Below are 17,100 nucleotides of genomic sequence, written 5' to 3' on the forward strand. Positions count from 1 at the left end.
TAAAAAAAGTTAGCCGGGCATGGTGACATACACTTGTAGTTGCAGCTACTCGGAAGGCTGAAGTGGGAGGATCCTTTGAGCTCAGGTGTTTGAGGCTGCAGTGAGCTATGATTGTACTACTGCACTCCATCCAATTAATTGAACCCACTCAATCAAAAATTAATTTAAAAAGTAAAAAGTAAATACAAATAAAAATAAAGAAAATAAATGAAAAAGAAAACCATGTTACTCTTCTGGTCAAAACTTCCCATTAATTTCCCAGCACACTAGGAGAAAATTCCCAACCCTTTCATGTAGCCTCCAAGGCTGGCATGATCTGGCCTGGCCCACACTTCCTTCCATCTTTGTCTTAACTCACTTTCCTCCCGACTCGCTCTGCTGCAGCCAGACCTAGAAATCTCAGGCTCTGTTCTTCCTTGGGGACATGGCCTGTGCAGTTCCTTTTACCCAGATATTTTTCCTGCAACTCTTGGTATGTTTCATTCTTGTAGACCCAGCTTAAACATTGTCTTCTTAGAGCAATCTTTCCTGATGACATGATCTAAAGTTATTCTACTCATAATTTTCTCTCCTCAGTACCTATTGGTTTCTTTCTCAATACTCTGTGTATTTTGTAATTGTTTGGGTTATTGATTTACTTTTGTCTGTCTTATTCCTGAAATGTCAAGCTTCATGAGATCACAGACCGTGTCTGTTGCTTACTGCCACATGCATCACACCTTGTATGGTGACTGTCACATGGTAGGTGTGCAGCAATTGATTGTTGTATAAATAAAACATTGACGTTAATGTCTAGGGAACCCACCCCAGGACATACCTCTCTTCACATGGATGACTTGGAAGGGTAATTGTTGGTAATCAGGGACACCGTCCTCTTCATCTCTGTGACCACAGTCTCTGCCTCTGAGAGGCCCAGATCCTAGGATGGGAGACCTGGGTTAAAATCCTGGCTTGGCCTCTTATAATGTGTTTGTTCATCTTTGCTGCATAACAAACAATCCCCAAAATGTAGTGACTTAAAAGAATAACTTACTTTTCTACAAAAGTTAGCTGGGCATGGTAGTGGGTGCCTGTAATCCCAGCTACTCGGGAGGCTGAGGCAGGAGAATCACTTCAACCCAGGAGGCAGAGGTTGCAGTGAGCCAAGATCGCGCCACGGCACTCCAGCCTGGGTGACAGAGTGAGACTCTGTCTCAAAAAAAAAAAAAAGAATATATTTTTCAGGCTGGCTGCTTCCTCTGACTTCACTTATGGCCTGCAGTCAGCTGGGGGTTACTGGGCTAGAGGGTCCAAGATGGCCTCCCTCACATGTGTGGCCGTTGGCTCTGGCTGTTGGCTGAGTTGCCTCAGTTCTCCTTCATGTGACCTCTCGCCTTCCAACAGGAAAGACCAGCTTCCTCACATGGAAGCCTTGGGTAAGCATTCCAAGTCAGTTCACAAAGAAGCTTCGAGGCTTCCTGAAGCCTGTTCTCAGGACTTGCACAACACTACCTCTGGCATATTCTATCAGTTGAAGTAAGTCAAGAGGACAGCCTGTATTTAGGGGAATGGAGAAATAGACTTCACCTCCTTGGGAGAGGAGCCACAGGGAATTTCTGGCCATATTTAATCTGCCACAGTAGGCTGTGAAGTCTGGGGCCAGACACTTACCCTCTTGGTGCCTTACTTTCTTCTGTAAACTGGGTCTTTTGGCATCTATTTCATAGAATTGTTTGTGAAAATTAAACAGATGATGTTTCCAAAGTGCTTAGTGTAGAAACCTGTTTCTTAGAAAATACCTAGTGGATAGGAACCACTGTTGTTATTGCTGTTATTAATGTTACTGTCATAATTATATTGAGAACTTAGCAAATTGATGGATGGATAGATGGGTGGGTAGACAGGTAGATGGATGGATAGGTTGGGTGGATGGATGGATGAGTAGGGAGGTGGGTGGATGGATGGGTGGGTTTAGGGGCAGATGGATGAATGGATAGGTGGGTGGAAGGGTGGATGGATGGATGGGTTTGGGGGTTGATGGATGGATGAATGGATAGGTGGGTAGATGGGTAGATGGATGGATGGATAGGTGGGTGGATGGATGGATGGATAGGTGGGTGGGTGGATGGATGGGTAGGTGGATGGGTGGATGGATGGGTAGGTGGACGGGTAGATGGATGGGTAGGTGGATGGGTGGATGGATGGGTAGATGGGTGGATGGATGAATGGACAGGTGGGTGGATGGATGGGTAGATGGATGGATGGGTAGGTGGGTGGATGGATGGGTAGATGGGTGGATGGATGAATGGACAGGTGGGTGGATGGATGGGTAGATGGATGGATGGGTAGGTGGGTGGATGGATGGATGGGTAGGTGGGTGGATGGGGTAGATGGATGGATGGATAGGTGAGTGGATGGATGGATGGGTAGGTGGATTGATGAATGGGTAGGTGGATGAATGGGTAGGTGGATGGGTAGATAAATGGATGGATGGATAGGTGGAGAAATGGATGCATGGATTGACAAATGGCTTTTGATGTTCAAACAACGTGTAGCCCCACTGACTTATCTGTTAATGATAAGTCATCTTATTTCATGGGGTTTAGAATAAACAGTAGCTCTTTGCTGTTGAGTTCAAACACCCTTGATTTCTAAAGAGACCTGACCTCTCACTTAGTTTACTTTTTCATCACCTGTGTTTGTGTGGGAAGAGGGGTGGCGGGGGCGGTGGTGGGGGTGAGTGTCAGGCAATTCTACTGCAGGCTTTGTGTTTGGGAAATATGCGAGCTTATGCGAGCACCCCTCTCACTCACACATGCACTCTCCTCCACAGCCTTAGTTAAACGTCACCAGACTCTAACCGTGAAAAACAGCCAAGCTTGCCACTGCAGAGTTCAGCAGCAAAAGGAGTTTGCTGATACACATCCCTACGGGCTGGGGCCAAGTGCGGCCAGTGTGGGCAGCTGTGAGGGGCAGCCCTGCTGGCTCCTGCACAGTAGAGGCCACCTTCTCCCGGGTCCGAAGGCACAGAGCCCAGGCCTGGCATGCAGCACACACACTATGAGCATGTGCACTTTTTGCTACTCTTGTCGTCTCTGTATCCCCAGCATAGGGAACAGTGCCTGGGAGACACTAGTAAATATTTTCAGAATAAACGATGGCATGGCTGAGCATGCAGGGAGCTGTGTCCTCCCCAGCTCTCAGGCTTGAAGACTTTGTGTCCGAAAGCTGGGTGGGACTAAGGGGTTGACGGCAGGATTCTCAAACATCCCCAGAGGCAAATGTGTGCCTTCATATCCTAAAACCCAACCAGGCAGGGCACAGTGGCTCATGCCTGTAATCCCAACAATTTGGGAGGTAAAGGCGGGAGGATCGCTTGAGGTCAGGAGTTTGAGACCAGCCTGGGCAGCAGAGCAAGATCTTGTCTTTACAAAAATAAAAATAAAAAATTAGCTGGGCGTAGTGGCACATGCCTGTGGTCTGAGCTACTCAGGAAGCTGAGGCAGGAGGATCACTTGAGCCCAGGAGGTTGAGGCTGCAGTGAGCTATGACTGTGCCATTCCATTCCAGCCTAGGTGACAAAATGAGACTCTGTCTCAAAAAATAATAATAGGCCGGGTGCGGTGGCTCATGCCTGTAATCCCAGCACTTTGGGAAGCCGAGGTGGGCGGATCACAAGGTCAGGAGATCGAGACCATCCCGGCTAACACGGTGAAACCCCGTCTCTACGAAAAATTAGCTGGGCGTGGTGGTGGGCGCCTGTAGTCCCAGCTACTCGGGAGGCTGAGGCAGGAGAATGGCGTGAACCCGGGAGGTGGAGCTTGCAGTGAGCTGAGATTGCGCCGCTGCATTCTAGCCTGGGCGACAGAGCGAGACTCCGTCTCAAAAAAATAAATAAATATATAAATAAATAAATAATAATAATAATAAAACCCAACCTGTCCCAGCAAGGCAGTGTGATCAGATTTACATTTTGAAACAGTTCCTCTGGGTGTGGTGGGGAGCTAGATTGGAGGAGAGGGGCAAGAGTGGCTATAGGTGAACCAGGAGAGATGCACTTCTAGAAGGCCAGGGAGAAGTGAGGGCGGCCTGGTTATGGGTGCGGACATGGATGGGACGGGGAGAGAAGCTGCTGCGAGGGCCGCCAAAGACATTGATGGGCAGGACTTAGTGAGACTGGGATGTGGGAGAGAGGGAACCTGGAGGGGTCAGAGATGGTACCTGGTTTCTTCTTTTTTTTTTTTTTTTTTTTTTTTTTTTAGGAGGAGTCTCACTCTGTCACCCAGGCTGGAATGCAATGGCATGGTCTCGGCTCACTGCAACCCTTGCCTCCCATGTTCAAGCGATTCTCCCACCTCAGACTCTCAAGTAGCTGGGACTACAGGCGCGTGCCACCACACCCAGCTAATTTTTGTATTTTTAGTAGAGATGGGGTTATATCATGGGAGGCCCGCCTCGGCTTCCCAAAGTGCTGGGATTACAGGCGTGAGCCACCGTGCCCGGCCGGTACCTGGTTTCTAGTTAGCATCTCTAGAGTGGCAGATGAGGGACCTCAGAGGGAAATCAGTGTCGGGGGAGGCTCTTGAATTCAGTTTTGGACAAGTTGAATTTGAGGAGCCACAAAGACACTAAAGAATGAGCCCAGGTTTGAACTCCTGAGAACACAGTGACCATGTTACCTGGGCAAACCTCCCTCACCCTTCTGAGCCTCAGTTTCCCCATGTGCAAAATGGAGTGCCTCACCAGGTAATTGTGAAGACCCTATGCAGGAATATAAGCAAACTGCCTGCCTTAGAGCCAAGGCACCATGCAGAGAAGCGATGTAACCCCATTACTTAGCACTCTTCAGCGAGAAGCAACAGACACAAAGGTAAACTGGCTTAAGCAGTAAAAGAATTTACTATTCCTGTAACTGTCAAATCCAGGAAGTAGATCTGGCTTCCTCTACAGGTGCATCTGAGGCTCAAGCATTGTCATAGGGACTGCATATCTTTGGGGGCTTCTTATATTTCTCAGGCACCTTCCATGTGTGTTCCCAGTGGGCACCAGCTCAGCAACGGTAGGGTTGGGGATTCTTTTCCTATCTGGCAGAAAAGTCTCAAGGAAGATTCTGATTGGCCCAGCTTGGTCATGTGCTCATCACAGAGCCAATCACAGTAGCCAGGCCTGGGTCACATGACTTTCTGCTCCTAGAAGATGGCAGCAGGTAAGTGGAACCAACAGTGCAGCAGCTGTTAGGTTCCCAGCCGGTCCAGTGGGAGTTTTAGGATGGGAACAGATGAGAATGTGGTTTGTGGTGTACAGTAGAAACTCAGTTCATAGTGATGGTTTTCATTACGATTCTGAAGGTAGATCACCAAATGGCCCTCCATTTGGGTGTTTTAAAGTCCTTTACAAATAGGACCTTCACCCCTAAAATCCTAAGTTCAGAGGTATCCTCAGCCTGCTCCAGATAGTCGGTCACCATGCTTGGGAGATGGATGTGAGAGGTCAGTCCTGGGGGGCTTGCGGCACCCTTTCTGCAGCAGTGTTGGGGATCACATTGTCTGTGGTGAGCCATGAATGGGCTCGAGCATCCCTGTCACTGACCCTAACCAGGAGACCCAGGGACTCCCCACGCCTCCTAGGGAAATTCCAAGGCGTCTGGTGTCCCCCAACAGCCAAATCAGGAAAACAGGTTCTGCAGAGTTAGGCAAAGACCTTTGCGGTTCATAACGTCAGCGAGAAAATTCCAAAACCTCTGAGCGAGCTGTAGTGTGGACGCTCCTTTCCACAACCTGGTTCTGATTGGAGCTGCCTGGTAACTCCCTGCCAATTAGCAGCCATGCTGCGGAAACCTGGAACTTTATAGCTTAGCAACGAGAAATCTGGAAGAACTCTGGAATTAATTTAAGGAAAGGGGAAGGAAAACATCAAGAAGTGAATTAGGAGCCAAATAATCAGGCTGTGCGTTTGTATTATTACCTTTGCTGCCAAGATAAGTATTGGAACTTTTCAGCGTTAATTACCAGCAAAGAGGGAACCAGTGAGATATCTTGTCTCAAACTCTGGGGCTAATGTTTGTTTTTGTTTTGTTGTCCTAAGCTACTATTGAAGTAGGGATGTGAGCAGAGCTAAGAAAATGTGGTCAGAACAGGTACAGTAATTAAAAACCACACCAATCCTGCCTTCCATGTCCTCCTCCAGGAGCCTCTCCCTTTGCCAGTCTTTTTCTGGGATCATTTTCCATCCTGTGACATCATGGATAGCAGCCTGGGAAGTGGAGACCCTGGTGGCTATGGAGGGTTTCTGTGATTTCAGATGGAGGCCCAGTTGGAGGTGATAGCAGTCTTTGCTGGGGTCATTCAATGACTTTATTTTTTTTTCCTTTTTTTTTTTAGACACAGTCTCGCTCTGTCACCCAAGCTGGAGTGCAATGGCATGATCTAGGCTCGCTGCAACCTCCGCCTCCCGGGTTCAAGCAATTCTTATGCCTCAGCCTCCCGAGTAGCTGGGACTACAGGCGTGGACCACCACGCCCGGCTACTTTTTTGTATTTTTAGTGGAGATGGGGTTTCACCATGTTGGCCAGGCTGGTCTTGAACTCATGACCTCAAGTGATCCAACTGCCTTGGCCTCCCAAAGTGCTGGGATCACCGTGCCCAGCCATTTTATTATTATTATTATTATTTTGAGATGGAGTCTCGCTGTGTCCCCCAGGCTGGAGTGCAGTGATGTGATCTTGGCTCACTGCAACCTCCACCTCCCAGGTCCAAGCAATTCTCCTGCCTCAGTCTCCCGAGTAGCTGGGACTATACAGGCGCATGTAACCACACCCAGCTAATTGTTGTAATTTTTAGTAGAGATGGGGTTTCGCCATGTTGGTCAGGATGGTCTCGAACTCATGACCTTAGGCATTCTGCCCACCTCGGCCTCCCAAAGTGCTGGGATTGTGAGCCACATGTCTGGCCCATTCAATGACTTTTGAGTGTCATTCATGTGTCTCCACTGAGTCAGGCTGTAAAACAGTGAACATCACACACCCACCCCCGCCCCTGTGGGCTGACAGTCTAGCCAGGGGTGGGGGAGGCTAGATATTAATAATCAGCTAATTATACAAATAGCTGTGTAATTACAATTGCACTGATGTCATGGAAGAAAAGGGTAGGATGCTAAGATAAAGGTTACGTGGGTGAGGGGAGGGTGCAGTGAGAAGTCTTTGGTTATCCTGTCCTTGCTTGGAATTTTGTAGGGGTGAGGTGGGGTGGGTTGCAGAGAGAGGCTGCACCAGGTGGACAGAGGCAAGCCCACCAAGGGTCTCCTGGGCCAGCAAAGTTTATAGTTTGTCCTAAGGCAATGGGGGGAAAATGAGAGACCATTTAGGTTTGCATACTGGGACATGGGGCAATTAGGTTTAGGATTTAGAGCACTTTAGCTGTTTGGGGGCAGAATAGGATGCCAACCATGGGCCCCTGCGGAGGCCACTGGGTTAACACATAGGTGGAATCTCCAGGGTATCATAGACATAAAACCCTAGTCTTTCAACGAGGTCTTGATGGTTCTTGTCAGCCAGCTCCATCCCAAAGCCTCATTTCCTGGAAATAACCATTTAGACACCTTACTGTCTATGGGACGGACGGAATGTCCAGCTCATCCCAATTGGCCCAGAGCTTTCCTGGTTTTAGCACCTAATGTTTTTGGAGTCCCAAAAACCTCCTAGTCCTAGGCACGCTGGGATGGCTGGCCACCGTGCTTTAGGACAGGATTACATGGTGGCAGTAAGAGTTGGCTTCCCTCACTGAATAGGGCTTCCCTGCACCATCTCCCTAAGCAGTGTGAACACAGGCTCAGCCACCCATTTGCTATGTGACCCCAGTCAAGTTACTTGGCTTCTCTGGGCCACTGTTTCTTCATTTGGAAAATGATCTGGAGAGCTTTTCAGTCTTCCGGCAGCACTGATTTCCTGGCCCTACTGTGGCATTTCAAAGCTTCATCAATGCACAGAGGGCTGAGCACAGAAGACAGGGACACAGAAAGCCACACCAGTAGTGTGGCCTTCGGCAAGGTATCTCACCTCTCTGTGCCTAAGCTTCTTCCTCCACAGGACGGGAATACCGTGACTTAGCTCATAGAAATGTGAGCACTAGGCCAGGCGCAGTGGCCCACACCTGTAACCCAGCACTTTGGGAGGGGGAGGCGGGTGGATCACTTGAGGCCAGGAGTTCAAGACCAGCCTGGCCGACATGGTGAAACCCCATCTCTACTAAAAATACAAAAGTTAGCTGGGCATCATGGTGCGTGCCTTTAATCCCAGCTACTCAGGAGGCTGAGGCAGGAGAATCACTTGAACCCGGGAGGCAAACGTTGCAGTGAGTCGAGATCACGCCACTGCACTCCAGCCTGGGCAACAGAGCGAGACTCCATCTCAATAAATTAAATACATTAAATAAATAAAAAATGTGAGCACTAAATTAAATGAAATGATCCTGTGTGTTTGCCATAGCTAGATACTCATAGTTGAAAAGTATAGATGTTCTGGTTAATGAAAAGTATGACTAGGAGTTGCGACTGCTAATTTTTTAAAAAGTGGGATGTGAGGCCAGGCGCAGTGGCCTATGGAGATTGCCTCTCACCTCTGAGTAGAGTTCCATGAGTTGGAGACTAGATCCTTTTTTGTCACTGTCCATTCATAGTAAAGATGTGTTGAGCAACTAACTCAACAAAGGTCACATTATACCAGCTTTATATATTTTATTATTATTTTATTTTGAGACAGGGTCTCGTTCTGTCCTCCAGGCTGGAGTGCTTGGTGCAGTCACAGCTCACTGCAGCCTCGACCTCCAGGGTTCAGGTGATCCTCCCACCTTAGTCTCCCGAGTAACTTGGGACACAGGCGTGTCCCCCCATGCCCTGCTAGTTTTTGTGTTTTTAGTAGAGACGAGGTTTTGCCATGTTGCCCAGGCTGGTTTTGAACTCCTGAGCTTAAGCAATCTGCCCACCTCAGCCTCCTAAAGTGCTGGGGTTACAAGCATGAGTCACCGTGCCTGGCCTATTTTTTAAAATTTTTGTAGAGTTGAGGTCTCACTATATTGCCCAGGCTGGTCTAAAACTCCTGGGCTCAAGTGATCTTTCTGCCTCAGGCTCCCAAAGTGCTGACATTACAGGCATGAGCCATGCCCAGTCGTGCCCCCTGCCTTTTTTAAACATTAAATAAAACTGTATGCCCATTTTATAGATGAAAAAAATGAGGCTCAGGGAGGTTTCCGATCCTGCCATTAAGTGGTGAAGTCAGAATTTGAACCTGGATTTGATTCAGAGTCCTGTTCTCTCCATTGACTGGCCCCTACTTCTTCGGGGGCACACAGGGAGGGCCAGAGGGATGGGGGATGGGTGCAGGGAGGCAGTTCTGGTGGGAATTCTCCCGAGGGAGCAGCAACACAGGGCCTGCCATGACACTGGTGGCCTGGCCTCACCCCTGTGGGGACCAGAACTTTGTGGATGCAGCTTTCCCTCCCCACTGGTTGCCATGGAGACGGGGGTGGGATGCGTGAAGATCTATCTCAAGCCTGCTACCCAGGCTTGTCCCAGAGATGCCAGCAGTGGGTGGACACACTAAGCATTGAGAGAAAGGAAGGAAAAGGCTGGTCTTTACCTCTTTTTTCTTTTTATTGTGAAAAGCTTCAAGCACACATAGGAAAGGAGCGTGTGGTACAATAAGCCTGGCTTCAGCAGTCAAGTCTCAGCCAACCTTATTCCATCCACGCCCTCTTCCCCTTCCCTCATCCCAGATTACTCTGAAGCAAATTTCAGACGTCAGTCATTTCTTTTACAAACATTTCAATGTATAACTCCAAAAAAATTTTTTTGGCCACCTTCACTCCTCCGAAAACTATTTAATAACAGTAATGCTTTTACTATCAGCAAATACCCAGTTAGTATTCAAATTTCTCTGGTTATCTCATAAAGCGTTTCTTTTTTTTTTTTTTTTTTTTTTTTTCCTGAGACGGAGTCTTGCTCTGTCACCCAGGCTAGAGTGCGGTGGCATGATCTCAGCTCACTGCAACCTCCGCCTCCTGGGTTTAAGAGATTCTCCTGCCTCAGCCTCCTGAGTAGCTGAGATTACAGGTGCACGCCACTGCACCTGGCTAATTTTTGTATTTTTAGTAGACATGGGGTTTCACCATCTTGGCCAGGCTGGTCTTGAACTCCTGACCTTGTGATCTACCTGCCTTGGCGTCCCAAAGTGCTGGGATTACAGGCATGAGCCACCGCTCCCAGCCAAAGGGTTTCTTTAGCTAGTTAAAATCAGGATCCAAATAAAGTTCGAATGTTGCCATCGGTTGGGATTGCTTTTGTATCTCTCCTAGCTTGTAGGTTGTCTCCCCTTGTCTTTTTCTTCCCTTGCGATTTATTTCTTGAAGAAACTGGCTTGTTTGTTCTGTAGTTTCCTGTCGTCTGAATTTTGGTTATAGCATCTCCATAGAAGTGTCATGTGCTCCTCTTTCCACTGTATGTCTTAGAAATTGGTAGTTAGGCCTAGGAGCTCACTTAGATTGATGTTTGATTTTTTTTTTTTTTTTGGTATGAGTACTTCCTATTGGTGGTTTTGTACTTCCCATTCAAAGGCACATACTATCTGGTTGTTCCTCTTTGCAATGTTAGCAGCTATTGTTGATGATCATTGTCTAGATCCACAATTTCTTCTTCTTTTTTTTTTTTTTGAGGGGTCTTGCTCTGTCACGTAGGTTAGAGTGCAGTGGTGCAATCATAGCTGACTGCAGCCTTGACCTCCTGGGCTCAAGGGATCCTCCCACCTGAGCCTTCCAAACAGCTGGGACTACAGGCACATGTCCAAACCTGGCTAATTTTTTTTTTTTGTAGAGACAGGATCTTGTTGCATAGACAGGTCTATGTTGCCCACGGTGGTCTTGAACTCCTGGCCTCAAACAATCTTCCCATCTCGGCCTCCGAAAGTGTTGGGATTACAGGGATGAGCCACTACACCTGGCCCATTATTTCATTAGATATTACAACATGGTGGCATACTGATTCTATGATTCTGTCTTTGGTAGTGGACATATGTCTATAAAAGGTATCAATTTATCAACTATTTGGCTACCAAAAAGTACGGTTTGTACCAAAAAGGATAGATGCTTCTTTCCCTTTCTTTGACAGTTTTCAAAATGAGTTGGGTTTTCCAATATCCTCCCGTGGTGATAAATGAATTTTTCTTTTTCTACTTTTTTTTTTTTAAGTATTGTCAACTCATAGATTTGGACATATATGACATGTTTCAATCCATTAAAGTCATTATTCCTTTTTTTTTTGAGATGGGCATCTTGTTCTGTCACCTAGGCTGGAGTGTAGTGGCACAATCTTGGCTCACTGCAACTTCCGCCTCCTGGGTTCAAGCGATTCTTCTGCCTCAGCCTCCCAAGTAGCTGGGATTACATGTGTACGCCACCACACCCAGCTAATTTTTTATATTTTTGGTAGAGATGGGGTTTCACCATGTTGGCCGGGCTGGTCTCGAACTCCTGACCTCAAGTGATCTGCCCACCTTGGCCTCCCAAAGTGCTGGGATTACAGGCATGAGCCACCGTACCTGGCCTATAGTCATTATTATTATTATTATTATTATTATTATTATTTTTGAGACGGAGTCTCGCTCTGTCGCCCAGGCTGGAATGCAGTGGCCCGATCTCGGCTTACTGCAAGCTCCGCCTCCCGGGTTCATGCCATTCTCCTGCCTCGGCCTCCCGAGTAGCTGGGACTACAGGTGCCCCACCACCACACCTGGCTAATCAAGGAAGCAAGGAATGACCAGAGATGTTCCAGGCTCATCTTGAATTTTTTTTCTGGCCTCAGACCTGGAATTGGTCATTTCTCCATGCCCTCGTTTCTAGTTGGAAGTAGCATTTAGACACCATAACCTGGGTGCTGGGGTGTTCACTGCTACTGGATGGCTCATTATTTCTAAACTTTATGGTGGACAGAGCTAGCAAACAGCTGCTTTACTTCGTAAGACAAAAATATAGCACGAATTCATATCGATGCTTCCAATTCCAATTTGGGGCTACAGGTTTTTCGCCTTGTCTCTGTGATCTTACGTGGGCATCTCCTTTCTTCCATGATCATGTGACAAAGCCTGTTTGGAAAAGCAAAGCTCCCTACTGTGATTCTCATCAAGCTGGAAGCGTGTGAGAAAGCACTTAAGTTTTTTCCCTTGGATATGAACCTGAGCTCTCTGATGAGGTGGTTTAGAAGTGGCCCTGGGAGAAGCCCACTTCTTGGTCACAAGATACTGCATTCTCCTGGCAGATGAACCAGCTGCTTCCAGCATCCTCTGTGTGGGTCCTCACACCTAGCTGCTCTACATACTGGCTGCACAGTGCATCACATGGGGAAGTAGAAAAACCTCTGATGCCTGTCGCCACCCAGCTTAATCACAGTGAAGTCAGATTATCTGGGCCTGGGACCCTACCATCATTTTTTTTAAAGAATTGCAGGGGCCAGGCGCGGCGGCTCACAGGCCGGGCGCAGTGGCTCACGCCTGTAATCCCAGCACTTTGGGAAGCTGAGGTGGTAGGATCACAAGGTCAGGAGATTGAGACCATCCTGGCTAACACAGTGAAACCCTGTCTCTACTAAAAATACAAAAAATTAGCTGGGCGTGGTGATGGGCGCCTGTAGTCCCAGCTACTCGGGAGGCTGAGGCAGGAGAATGACATGAACCCGGGATGTAGAGCTTGCAGTGAGCTGAGATCGCGCCACTGCACTCCAGCCTGGGAGACATCGGGACTCCGTCTCAAAAAAAAAAGAATTGCAGGTAGGCCGGGTGCAGTGGCTCATGCCTGTAATCCCAACACTTTGGGAGGTTGAGGAGGGTGGATCACCTGATGTCAGGAGTTCAAGACCAGCCTGGCCAACATGGCAAAATCCCATCTCCACTAAAGATACAAAAATTAGCTGGGTGTTGTGGCGTGTGCCTATAATCCCAGCTACTTGGAAGGCTGAGACAGGAGAATTGCTTGAACTTGGGAGGCAGAGGTTGCAGTGAGCCAAGATCACACCACTGCACTCCAGCCTGGGTGACAGAGCGAGACTCCATCTCAAAAAAAAAAAAAAAGAATTGCTGGGAATTCTAATGTGTAGCCAGGGGTTAGAATCACTGCTCTGTTCCTTGCTTCTCAGCAGGGGAAGAAAAAGAAGCAACACGGCTGGCAGATGAACTCTGCCTTCAATGCCCATTAGCTTCGGCTTGAATTCTGGCACTGCCAGGTTCTAGCTATGAAATCTGAACCTGGCCGGGCGTGGTGGCTCATGCCTGTAATCCCAGCACTTTGAGAAGCTGAGGCAGGTGGATCCGCTTAGGTCAGGAGTTCGAGACCAGCCTGGCCAGTGAAACCCCATCTCTATTAAAAATACAAAAATTAGCTGGGCATGGCGGCATGTACCTGTAGTCCCAGCTACTCAGGAGGCTGGGGCAGAAGAATCACTTGAACCCAGGAGGCGGAGGTTGCAGTGAGCCGAGATTGCACCATTGCACTCCAACCTGGACAACAGAGCGAGTCTCCATCTCAAAAAAAAAAAAAAAAAAAAGGAAATCTGAGTCAGTGCTGATCAATAGCACTCATGCAACCTTCAAATGGTCTATATCTACACTGTCAAATGTGGTAGCCATCAGCCACACAGGGCTGCTGGGCACTTGAACTCATTGTTAGTGCAACCTAGGGAGTAAATGTTAAAATTTATTTAATTTTAACTAATTTACACATCAGTAGCCACAAGGAGCCATCATAGCTACTGTCTTGGACAGCACCACTCTAGAAAATGACCGAAAGTCTCGTGGCTTCACATCCGTAAAATAGGGAATAATAGGGGTTATTTCATGGGATATTGTCAGGATTAGTGTCAGGATTAGATATAATGTATATAAAGTTCCTGGTTCCCACAAAACACTCAGTAAAATGCTGCTTACTTATTAACATCAGCCTAATACTCAAGAAAAAAAATTGCCTGGAAAACAAATGTTCAGAAGCACCCTACCACAGAGGCTAAAAATTCAGAGCCGTTCCAGAGAAACTCAGAAAATATTCCTTAATTGTAGAAGTTCAATTGCAGCAGGAGGTTATCAGTTACAAGGGCTGTATTTCATTACAGATCCAGCCACAGCTCAACAAATTAAGCAATCACTCAGAATAACATGTTGCTTTAATCCCCTCTCTTGGAGCAGTTCCAAGTTGTTTGGTTTTATACGCACTCAGCCCTGAAAGGGGACTCATACTGGGCTCATTTCTTTCCCCTCAATTCATCAGCCCCTCTCTGGAAACATCTTTGCATCTCCCAACCAGCAGGAGAGAGGATTCCAAGCCAAGCAGGCCTCCTTTTATCAAAACTGGAGCCTTTTCCATCCTCTGGCCTTGACGTGTTCCACGTTTCATTTGCTGAAATTACTGGCAGGTTTATCTGCAATGAAAAAAAAGACACCTCTTAGCAGCCCAGTTCTGGGCATGTAGAGAGAGCTAACTCTCGGTGGCTTTTCCATTCTCATCTTCTCTCGAGTGGTTTATAATCTCACAGTAGAATTTTGTTTCCCCTAGAAACTTGGCACGGGAGGTGTCAGCCTGGGAACATATTTGTTTGTGTAAATTAAACGAAGAATATGTTTTGACCATATTTAAGTTCTAACTGCACTAAAGAAATAAATACCGACTTGCACAACGCTTCTCGCTGCCACACGGTTCTGGCTCACCTCCCCAAACTCTGCCTTTGTTAATAAAACCCACCCTAACAAGAGCTCTTAATAGCTTATCTCCTCAGATAGCTACAGGGACAACCTCAGAGGCCATGTCTGCCCCGACCCAGGCCCCCATAGAAAATCCACTTACCTCATTTGGGATTTGCTTCTCCTGACACACCGCATTCTTGCTGGGGTAGAAAAAGGTATCAGAAACAGCACCCTCACCAATGTAGGTTTTTTTTTTTTTTGGTGGGGGAGGGAGAGGGTCTTACTTTGTCACCCAGGCTGGGGTATAGCAGTACAATCACAGCTCACTGCAGCCTTGACCTCCCGGGCTCAAGCGATCCTCCTGCATCAGCCCCCCAAGTAGATGAGACTACAGGTATGCGCCACTATGCCTGGCTAATATTTGTATTTTTTATAGAGACAGGGTTTTGCCATGTTGCTCAGGCTGGTCTTGAACTCCTGAGCTCAAGCCATCCTCCAGCCTCAGCCTCTTAAAGTGCTGGGATTACAGGCGTGAGCCACCAAGCCCAGCCTCTACAGGTATACCCTTGATGTGCATGTGAATGATAACCTTTTGAAGGCCCTGGGCAATAGCTGTAGAAATTTACAATGCACACCTCTTGGCTGGGAGCAGGGGCTCACATCTGTAATCCTAGCACTTTGGGAGGCTGAAGGATGGCTTGAGCTCAGGAGTTCAAGACCACCCTAAGCAACATGGTAAGACCCTGTCTCTACTAAAAAATACAAAAAAAAAATTAACTGGGTGTGGTAGTGCAGGCCTGTAGTCCCAGCTATTTAGGAGGCTGGGGCAGGAGGATCACTTGGGCCCAGGAGGTGGAGGCTGCCGTGAGTCGAGATTGTGCCACTGCATGCCAGCCTGGGCAACAGTGCAAGACTGTCTCAAAAAACAAAACAAAACAAAAAAAACACATCTCCTCTGACTGAGAAATTCCACTTCTAGGAATTTATCCTACAAGTATTCTTGGCCACATGCCAAAGATTATAGATGTTATAAAGGCAAAATCCTCGAGTTAACTGAAATGTTGGCCAGTAGAAGACAGGTTAAGTATGATGAGATGCTAGAAGTCATTAGAAAGAATGACTTCTTTCTAATGTCGGGATATATTGTATATCCCCAACTTTCTTACCACTATGAGCCAAAAAAAGTGCATGCTTTCAAAATTTATAAAGATTGTGCAAACTGCCCACAGTGGTTATGTCTTATAAAGTGAGGTTGGAGTTAAAGAAAAATTGCAGGGCAGGCGTGGTGGCTCAAGCCTATAGTCCCAGCACGTTGGGAGGATGAGGTGGGAGGATTACTTGAGGCCAGGAGTACGAGACTGGCCTGGGCAACGTAGTGAGACCCTGTCTCTACAAATAGTAATAAAAATAATTAAATAAAAATGGTGGCATGAGTCGGTAGTCCCAGCTACTCTGGAGGCTGAGGCGGGAGGATTGCTTGAGTCCAGGAGTTCATGGCTGCAGTGAGCTATGATCACACCACTGCATTCCAGCCTGGGTGACAGACTGAGACCCTGTCTCTAAACACAATAAATTAAAAAAGGCAAATTGCCCCTTTATTTCCACCTTATTCTCTTTTGTATTTTTTCTTACTATAGGCATAGTTTCATTTTTAAAATTTGGGATAATTAAAGAACATACAATGGTGTTTAAAAAATCATTTCCACACTCTGAGCTGTAGTAATAATAATAATACCGCAATGATACGCTCTTTATTGCATGCCTGCTAGGACAATGGAGTTGGGAGGAGGTGAGAATCTCTGCTTTTCTGATTTATTTATGCAGATAACCTGCAGTAGGCGAAATGGCAGCCCCCAGAGAGGTAGTAAGTATGTCTGCTTTCAAACTGAATCACCGGAAAAAGACTGATTAAGGATCTTGAGAGGAGGCATTTGTTCTGAATTATCCAGATGGGAACTAAATGCAATCCATGTATCCTTAAAAGAGAGAAGCAGAGACCAGCACAGAGAGAAGAGGAAGGTAAGAAGACGGAGGCAGAGACTGGAGTGATGCAGCCACAAGCCAAGGAATGCCAGAGCTACTAGAAGGTGGAAGAGACAAGACACACATCTTCCCTAGTGTGCCTGGAGGGAGTGCAGCCCTGCTAGATTTACAACTTCTGGCCACCAGAACTTTGAAATGAATCTGCTGTGTTAAGCCCTGTAGTCTGTGATAATTTGTTATAGCAGTCCCAGGAAAAAAAGATAAAACCAGACTTCCCTTATACCTATTAGAAGCATGAAATGCACAGGTACATGAGAAAACAAGTTTGGTAGACCTGTGTATGTTGGCAAACACAAATAATCCATTCATTCCAGATACTTACTGAGCATCTATTAGGTGACAGACAGTTCTAGGTGCTGAGGATACAG

The 17,100-nt window shown here is 47.1% G+C and overlaps 2 long non-coding RNA genes across 3 annotated transcripts in view; one reads left to right on the forward strand and one right to left on the reverse strand.

Annotated features, from left to right (window-relative positions):
• Positions 1–16,936, forward strand: part of LOC134760368 (uncharacterized) — a 33,595-nt gene extending 16,659 nt beyond the window's left edge. The window contains exon 4 of one of the 2 annotated variants that reach the window (XR_010137716.1): positions 16,514–16,936. This is a non-coding gene — a long non-coding RNA (uncharacterized LOC134760368). The remainder of the gene's footprint in view (positions 1–16,513) is intronic. The other variant, XR_010137715.1, reaches the window with a different exon arrangement.
• LOC134760369 (uncharacterized) overlaps positions 9,606–17,100 on the reverse strand; it is a 28,267-nt gene continuing 20,772 nt past the window's right edge. The window contains exon 2 of the long non-coding RNA XR_010137717.1: positions 9,606–14,427. This is a non-coding gene — a long non-coding RNA (uncharacterized LOC134760369). The remainder of the gene's footprint in view (positions 14,428–17,100) is intronic.

This window comes from Pongo abelii, chromosome 18 (assembly GCF_028885655.2).
Source record: "Pongo abelii isolate AG06213 chromosome 18, NHGRI_mPonAbe1-v2.0_pri, whole genome shotgun sequence".
NCBI classification, from domain to species: Eukaryota; Metazoa; Chordata; class Mammalia; order Primates; family Hominidae; genus Pongo; species Pongo abelii.